Source organism: Leptopilina boulardi, unplaced genomic scaffold (genome assembly GCF_019393585.1).
Source record: "Leptopilina boulardi isolate dan_hultmark-lab unplaced genomic scaffold, ZJU_Lbou_2.1 LbouV2_324, whole genome shotgun sequence".
Taxonomy (NCBI): domain Eukaryota; kingdom Metazoa; phylum Arthropoda; class Insecta; order Hymenoptera; family Figitidae; genus Leptopilina; species Leptopilina boulardi.
In genome coordinates this window covers 3,092,533-3,101,820 of record NW_026137890.1, presented here as the reverse complement: position 1 = coordinate 3,101,820, position 9,288 = coordinate 3,092,533, and the positions used below count along the sequence as shown (strand labels likewise).

The 9,288-nt window shown below is 25.8% G+C and overlaps 2 long non-coding RNA genes across 2 annotated transcripts; one reads left to right on the top strand and one right to left on the bottom strand.

Moving 5' to 3' along the window:
- Positions 1-280: 280 nt before the first annotated feature.
- On the bottom strand, positions 281-2,326 carry LOC127284413 (uncharacterized). The gene is made up of 2 exons (XR_007843478.1): positions 2,052-2,326; positions 281-561 (listed from the first exon to the last, which is right to left on the bottom strand). It is a non-coding gene; the product is annotated as an uncharacterized LOC127284413 (long non-coding RNA).
- Positions 2,327-3,250: 924 nt separating this feature from the next.
- On the top strand, positions 3,251-5,688 carry LOC127284414 (uncharacterized). Its single transcript, XR_007843479.1, has 2 exons — positions 3,251-3,917; positions 5,408-5,688. It is a non-coding gene; the product is annotated as an uncharacterized LOC127284414 (long non-coding RNA).
- Positions 5,689-9,288: the final 3,600 nt, after the last annotated feature.

Sequence of the window (9,288 nt, the reverse complement as noted above, 5' to 3'; positions counted from 1 at the left end):
ATATTTCTTAAAATAAAAATTTGCATGCTTTTTTCACATTTTCTGTGTGAGATTTCAAAAACTTTTAGTGACATTTAATCTATTTTTGATGTAATGTAATTATGTAAATTATAAACAATTTTTTTACATAGATATTTACATTTACATTTACCCTACAGTTTTACTAACAATGGATATTTTATTCTATTTTGCATCGCATTTGAAAAATGTTTCTTTTTCATTTAGTAAGGGATTAAAAGAAAAAGGATTTAAAAAGGATTTTAAAAAAAGAGATTTAACATTGAAAATTAAAATTTTTAATTTAAAGTGATTCGTTTGGGAAATTCTGACCTGAAGCATTACAAAAAATTTAAATTACATATTTATAATAGATTAATGCATTTATTAATTCTTCATATCCCATTAATTGATTTTTCTTATTTTCCGATTCTGACTTTAAACCAAATTTTCCTTCAGATGAATGCTTCGAATTTCAGTTGATTCGAAAGTTGTTTTTTGTTCTCCAAGGAATTCTCTAATCCATTATTCATTAGTGAGACTTAATTCCCTTCGACCAGAAACCTGTTAAAACACAAATATAAATTACATAAACATTAATGGAAAATGGAAAACCGTTTATAGGGGATTCATTAAGAGTTCAATTAGAAAAAAAATGAATCAAAATTTTTAAAAATCGGTTCAATATAAACAGAGTTTTGCTGTCCGCTAGTTAAAAAAACGTCGTTTCAAGAGAAACGCGTTTCAACAAATAACTTTGAAAATTACAAATTTTTGCCAAAATTTGATATTAAAAAAATTGCAAGACATTTTTTACGTGCTTAAAATTGCTTTTCCTCATAGTGCGAATAAAAATTTTCTATTTTTGATTTAAAAGTTTGGAATTATATGATGATTTGTGATAAGAAAATGTAAGAACAAAAAGATTGATGTTTTTGTTAAAGAGTTTAAAATATGTTGTATTCCACGCGAACCAACTTATCATCAAAATTGACATTTCTAAATTGGGTCAAATTTTTTCACCTGTTCGTACTCCACGAAAAAGAGGTTTATGATTTTTTTCAAATTTTTCTGTTCAGCTGTTTAAGAGATATGAATTTTTCAAAATTTTAAATTTTTGAGAAAAACATTTTTTTGATTGATTATCACTTCTAAAAAAATAGATCAATTTTAATGCTACTAAAATGGAAATTTGTAGTTATTAGATCAACTTTTCAAAAATTTCTTGCAAAAAATTGTCAAAAATGTATTAACGGCTTATTTTGTTATTTTTGTGTGTTTAAATCTTATTTTTAAAGCTTTTTGTATCTGAAAAAATATAGTAAAAAAATATAGCAAAAATCATTTTCCCACAACGGAACTAGTCTTGCAATTTGATTAAAAAAAGTAGTTTTGTATAAAAATTATATAAAAATTGATGAATACAAACAACTTTAAAAATAAGAGTTTTATCTGTAAAATACAAAGAAGTGGTAAATGAATTTTCAATAATTTTTTGAATCAAATTTTTTAAAAGCTCATCTAAAAAGTAAAAACATTCATATTAGTAACATTTAAATTTACCACTTTTGTAGAAGTTATAAACAATCAAATAAATATTTTTCTTAAAAATTGTAAATTTTGAAAAATTTATATCTTCTATACGGTTGGATAAAAAAATTTGAAAAAAATCATGAGGCGTTTTTTTGTGGTGTGCAAAGAGGTAAAAAAAATTGAGCAAATTTAAAAATGTCAATTTTTATGATATGTTGATTTGGCATGGAATATCTCATATGCATGTGATCAAGTTGTTGATTATCATTTTCTGAAAAAAAATAAAAAATCATACTTTTTTACAATTTTTACATAGGTAATACAATGGTTATTTTGATCCCATAAAAATTGTATATAAATAATAATAAATGCCTCGTTTTTGAAAATTGAAATTTTCTTTTGAAGATAATTACTATTATATTAATTTCATATTTGAATTTTTTAATATCAATTAATTATTTCATCATGGATCTCTATATTTATGTAAGTAAACTTTATCAATTAAAAATATTGCATATTACCTTCAGCAGCCTTTTCATCACTAGGTCAGGCAATCTCTGTTGCTTCCTCGATGATTTTTCTGCTTGCCGTCTTTAATCAAATGGTGAATCTCAAAAAGTCGTTTCTTGCAATAATTGTCATTAACAAAGTCATTGACATATTTCAGTGAAATAATTTTCCCAAGCACGGGATCGTCTTCTACTTTTAGAGCTAAAAAAAGAAAAAGATTATTTCAGATGAAAAATTGAATATTGACCTGATCCATATCAAATCATGCAGGCAGTCCGATGATAGATTCCGAATTGACTTGACAATGAAATATGTTATTCTACTTGAAAAATAAAGAAATACGTATTTTTTTATTTTTTGATACGACTTTTTTTGGACGTTTTACGAATATTTGAAGATTTTATGAAAAAATTCGATTTTTTTGCATTTTCATCTTTAAAATCGTATATCTTCCGTAAATTTCAACCATTTTTGTTCGTCTTGGACTCATTTTTTTCGTTTTTTTATATTCTTTCAAGAAAAAGGACGTAGAGAGAAAAATATTGAAAAATAAAGACAAAAATTAAATTTTTCGAAAAAACAAAAAAAAATTTTTTCTCGAAAAGGCCACCTTCTTTTTGCTCCAAATTTTCAGGAATAATTGGTACTCATGTGTACTACTTTCCATAAAAATTTCATTTGGTATTTTTTTGTTTACGTCCTGTCGGCTGATATCTGAAAGCGCCATTTTTGTGCCTGAGGAATAAAAAATTATTTTTAAATAAAAGATTTTAATTAAACACATCAAAACAACAGTCTTTTATTCATGAGGAATGCAAAATTACAAAGTAAATTAGATGAAAATTAGATTAGCTTAATTAGATGAAAATTAAATGTAGAAATTATATTCTCTTTTATAGATATAGTCTTCAGAATAGGTCAATACCTAATAAAATAAATCTTAAGAATTATAAAAATGGTTATTATAATTATAAAATAGTAGCAGAAAAAGGAAAATTTTTTTAAACATTTTATTTTCGTTTTTTAATTCTTAAATAATATTGCTAATTACCAACATAATTTATTTTTGACAAGATCTTTTTTAATTATGTTAAAAAGTGAAGAAATAAGCCCAGGAACAACCAGAAACCTTGAAAATTGCGGAATTTTAAATTTTTTAATGAAAAATTGGAAATAATTTTTTTTCTCTTAAGAAACAAAAAAATACCAAATGAAATTTTTATGGAAAGTAGTACACATGAGTACCAATTATTCCTGAAAATTTGGAGCAAAAAGAAGGTGGCCTTTTCGAGAAAAAATTTTTTTTTGTTTTTTCGAAAAATTGAATTTTTGTCTTTATTTTTCAATATTTTTCTCTCTACGTCCTTTTTCTTGAAAGAATATAAAAAAACGAAAAAAATGAGTCCAAGACGAACAAAAATGGTTGAAATTTACGGAAGATATACGATTTTAAAGATGAAAATGCAAAAAAATCGAATTTTTTCATAAAATCTTCAAATATTCGTAAAACGTCCAAAAAAAGTCGTATCAAAAAATAAAAAAATACGTATTTCTTTATTTTTCAAGTAGAATAACATATTTCATTGTCAAGTCAATTCGGAATCTATCATCGGACTGCCTGCATGATTTGATATGGATCAGGTCAATATTCAATTTTTCATCTGAAATAATCTTTTTCTTTTTTTAGCTCTAAAAGTAGAAGACGATCCCGTGCTTGGGAAAATTATTTCACTGAAATATGTCAATGACTTTGTTAATGACAATTATTGCAAGAAACGACTTTTTGAGATTCACCATTTGATTAAAGACGGCAAGCAGAAAAATCATCGAGGAAGCAACAGAGATTGCCTGACCTAGTGATGAAAAGGCTGCTGAAGGTAATATGCAATATTTTTAATTGATAAAGTTTACTTACATAAATATAGAGATCCATGATGAAATAATTAATTGATATTAAAAAATTCAAATATGAAATTAATATAATAGTAATTATCTTCAAAAGAAAATTTCAATTTTCAAAAACGAGGCATTTATTATTATTTATATACAATTTTTATGGGATCAAAATAACCATTGTATTACCTATGTAAAAATTGTAAAAAAGTATGATTTTTTATTTTTTTTCAGAAAATGATAATCAACAACTTGATCACATGCATATGAGATATTCCATGCCAAATCAACATATCATAAAAATTGACATTTTTAAATTTGCTCAATTTTTTTTACCTCTTTGCACACCACAAAAAAACGCCTCATGATTTTTTTCAAATTTTTTTATCCAACCGTATAGAAGATATAAATTTTTCAAAATTTACAATTTTTAAGAAAAATATTTATTTGATTGTTTATAACTTCTACAAAAGTGGTAAATTTAAATGTTACTAATATGAATGTTTTTACTTTTTAGATGAGCTTTTAAAAAATTTGATTCAAAAAATTATTGAAAATTCATTTACCACTTCTTTGTATTTTACAGATAAAACTCTTATTTTTAAAGTTGTTTGTATTCATCAATTTTTATATAATTTTTATACAAAACTACTTTTTTTAATCAAATTGCAAGACTAGTTCCGTTGTGGGAAAATGATTTTTGCTATATTTTTTTACTATATTTTTTCAGATACAAAAAGCTTTAAAAATAAGATTTAAACACACAAAAATAACAAAATAAGCCGTTAATACATTTTTGACAATTTTTTGCAAGAAATTTTTGAAAAGTTGATCTAATAACTACAAATTTCCATTTTAGTAGCATTAAAATTGATCTATTTTTTTAGAAGTGATAATCAATCAAAAAAATGTTTTTCTCAAAAATTTAAAATTTTGAAAAATTCATATCTCTTAAACAGCTGAACAGAAAAATTTGAAAAAAATCATAAACCTCTTTTTCGTGGAGTACGAACAGGTGAAAAAATTTGACCCAATTTAGAAATGTCAATTTTGATGATAAGTTGGTTCGCGTGGAATACAACATATTTTAAACTCTTTAACAAAAACATCAATCTTTTTGTTCTTACATTTTCTTATCACAAATCATCATATAATTCCAAACTTTTAAATCAAAAATAGAAAATTTTTATTCGCACTATGAGGAAAAGCAATTTTAAGCACGTAAAAAATGTCTTGCAATTTTTTTAATATCAAATTTTGGCAAAAATTTGTAATTTTCAAAGTTATTTGTTGAAACGCGTTTCTCTTGAAACGACGTTTTTTTAACTAGCGGACAGCAAAACTCTGTTTATATTGAACCGATTTTTAAAAATTTTGATTCATTTTTTTTCTAATTGAACTCTTAATGAATCCCCTATAAACGGTTTTCCATTTTCCATTAATGTTTATGTAATTTATATTTGTGTTTTAACAGGTTTCTGGTCGAAGGGAATTAAGTCTCACTAATGAATAATGGATTAGAGAATTCCTTGGAGAACAAAAAACAACTTTCGAATCAACTGAAATTCGAAGCATTCATCTGAAGGAAAATTTGGTTTAAAGTCAGAATCGGAAAATAAGAAAAATCAATTAATGGGATATGAAGAATTAATAAATGCATTAATCTATTATAAATATGTAATTTAAATTTTTTGTAATGCTTCAGGTCAGAATTTCCCAAACGAATCACTTTAAATTAAAAATTTTAATTTTCAATGTTAAATCTCTTTTTTTAAAATCCTTTTTAAATCCTTTTTCTTTTAATCCCTTACTAAATGAAAAAGAAACATTTTTCAAATGCGATGCAAAATAGAATAAAATATCCATTGTTAGTAAAACTGTAGGGTAAATGTAAATGTAAATATCTATGTAAAAAAATTGTTTATAATTTACATAATTACATTACATCAAAAATAGATTAAATGTCACTAAAAGTTTTTGAAATCTCACACAGAAAATGTGAAAAAAGCATGCAAATTTTTATTTTAAGAAATATTTTTAATTTTAATAAAATTTTTCGAAAAAAATTAAAATAATTTTAATTAAACTAAATTCAATTTAAAATTATTACAATTCTAAATAATAACATTTCAACAATTATTTTTTAACAAATGTTAGATTCAGAAATTTTAAACAATTTTCTTTCCACTGTTTCCTACAATTATTTGTCATTTAAATATTCAAGAAATTTTTATTTAGAAAAATATAATGATAAAAATAATAATTATTATCATTAATATAAAAGTGATTTTTTTAATAAAATTTTTTTATCAATTTCTATTTTACCATTGGTATAAATATACTAAGTTTGTTTTGCAATATAAGTAAATGCATTTTTATTTGAACAATTTAAAAAACCTTTTTTTAATAATAATAACAATTTTTATAAAATCTAATCTCGATTAATTTAATAATAACTGAAAATAGAAAAGGTAAAACAAAATTTTGCATTCTAATTTTTAAAAATGATAAAATTGTCAAAAGAGAAGAATCACGTGCTGCCATCTATCGTGTTTGGCGCGCGGCAATTTCACTAACGATAAAGTAGCATTCTATCTTATAACACAAACATTAAAGTGACAGGTGAGCACCTTTCGACTTTTATTATTAATAATTAATTAACTAAAGCTTAATTTAAACAAACTATTGCATGAATAAACTCATAAATCATTCATTTATTCATTCCAATAGTTTTTTCCAGCAATTTTCACGTTTTTCGCTACTTTTTTCACTGGTAACTGAAACCCAACTGAATCCCAACCGAATTCGGTTGCGATTCGGTTTTCACAACCCGCCAGGGGTTTTATACAAAAAATGTTTTTTTAAGAAATATAATATTAAATAATTGTTTTAATATGTAAGAACACTTTAAAATAGTGATAGAGAGATGATTTGATTAAAAAATTTAGCAAATTTTGCTTTAAAACGTTTTCTGCTACAAGAAAGTGTAAAATGACGATGTTTGTGAAATGGTTTGTACAGTGCTTCTTCCTTGTTAGTGTCTCTCAGAGTTTTGTTTATGTTATGTCGGTTCTTTTTAACTTGTAATAAATAATGAGTGCTGAAAATAAATCGGTAAGTTGAAATGTTTGTCAAATAAATTTAAATTCAACTAATTGTTTCGAATAACTGAAAGAAACATGTACACATGTACACTGTACAAACCATTTCACAAACATCGTCATTTTACACTTTCTTGTAGCAGAAACGTTTTAAAGCAAAATTTGCTAAATTTTTCAATCAAATCATCTTTTTATCACTATTTTAAAGTGTTCTTACATATTAAAACAATTATTTAATATTATATTTCTTAAAAAAAACATTCTTTGTTTAAAACAATTCAAAAATACCCGCCGTGAAAATCACTTTTCACGCATTTTCACGGTCCAGAAATAATGTTCATCTGATCGAAATTTGAGGTATATAAGCACCTTAATTGGCTTACCTGGTGCTCGGGTCGATCACCTTGTCAGGAAGGCCGAACTGTAAGCATTTTATTCAATATATTCTTTTATTTAAATATCCCGCGATTTTTGTGTGGAGAATGAGAGAAGTATAGGCGCTGGAGTGAGACTTCCGGAAGAGGTAATTTCCGTTTTGACGTTTTTGACGATACGCCGTCAATTTTATGTACGCTTATAAAAACTTACAAATAATAATTTTTTAAAAATTTTAAATCCCTGTAAAATATCAACATGATATCACGGTGATATCACCATGATACCACTATGATATCACCATGATGTCACCATGATATCACCATGATATCACCGTGTGATATCAACGTAAGGCGAACATTTTGACATTTTCCTGATGTCACGGTGACATTCCCCGGTGATATCACCGTGACATCTGGTTGATATATCGTGCTACTTGGGACGATGAGAAAATAATTTTTTTTCAAATTTTCTACGTAAAAATATTATTTGTGGCCCAAAAAAAATATCACGTTGAGAAAATAATTTTTTTTGTCAAAATTTCTCTGTAAAAAAAATTAATTCACTAATTAGCTTAATAATTAGTTAATTAATTTTTTTTACTACGAAAACTTGTCAAAAAAATTATTTTCTTTATCGTAATATTTTTTTTGGCCACAAATTTTTTTTTGTCAAATTTTCGTTAAAAAAAATTAATTAACGAATTATTAAGTATGACATTATGTTATTAATAATTATTTATTACATTAATTATTTATTAAGTTAATTATTTATCATATTTAAAATAAAATAAAATATCTAATAAAATCAAATTTTCCAATTGTTCCCTCGCTGAGCTGATGGCTCAGCTCTGGACTTTAGTTTGCTCAACGTCACAGGGAGGGCGAACATCATAACTGTTTCTCGCAGTTGAGGTGTCATTAGATTGGTATATAAGCAGTGATCGAAAATTTTTTCTCGTCGAAATTTTTTTCTGCCCGATGTCTCTCCTTCTTTGGGAGAAATGGTTTCACTAATACTGTGATGACCATTTTTTATTTTAATTTAATTTGTGGGATAGGTTAAAGGAATTGAAATTATACACGAAATATAAATAAGGTACAACAATATATTTAACAGTTTATTATAAAAGTTGTTAGGTTAAAAACAAGTTAAATTTAACTTTGGATTTTTAACGAGTGAAATGTTCGGATAAACTGTGCGAATGACAAAGGGCACTACGTGGTGGACAAATTCGAACTGAGTGTCATGTACATAAGGTACACCCTTCTTATAGTCTAAAAACTCATTAAAAATCAATTAAAAGTAAATGAGAAATAAGACATCTCATTTACTTACTTTGCAATACTAGAGCGACACATTTAAAAACCTATTAAGTAGTCTAGTCTACTAGACTACAATTGCGAAGCATTGAATTCTACCCTAAATAAATGAATTGTTAAAAATACATTAAAATGTGATTGACAATTTGTGTAGTGTGTAAATGTTGTATGAGAAAATTAAATATAAATCAAATTTATAAAACATAATTTTTCAATAAAATATTGCGCTACCGCTACAGTACCCCCCTGCTAGTGGTTAACGATTAAGAAAAACCACCCTGCAGACGATCAGGGCACCGTACGCGTCTGCCAGATCTTGTAGAGTGTGGTAGCGAATTCTCCTCTCGTTCTGGTATCTGCCTCGAAGGTGCATCCTCCTGGATGCTCGTATGTGGAGGTGGATCGACAATAGCTTCATGATTGTCAGCCATCACAAAAGCTGGTTTGAGGCGATCTATGGAAATATTGACGTCCCGGCCGTTGATGTTGATAAGAAAGTTCTTTTCAAACCTTTTGACGACCTTGAAGGGTCCATCATATGGTTGTTGCAACAGTTG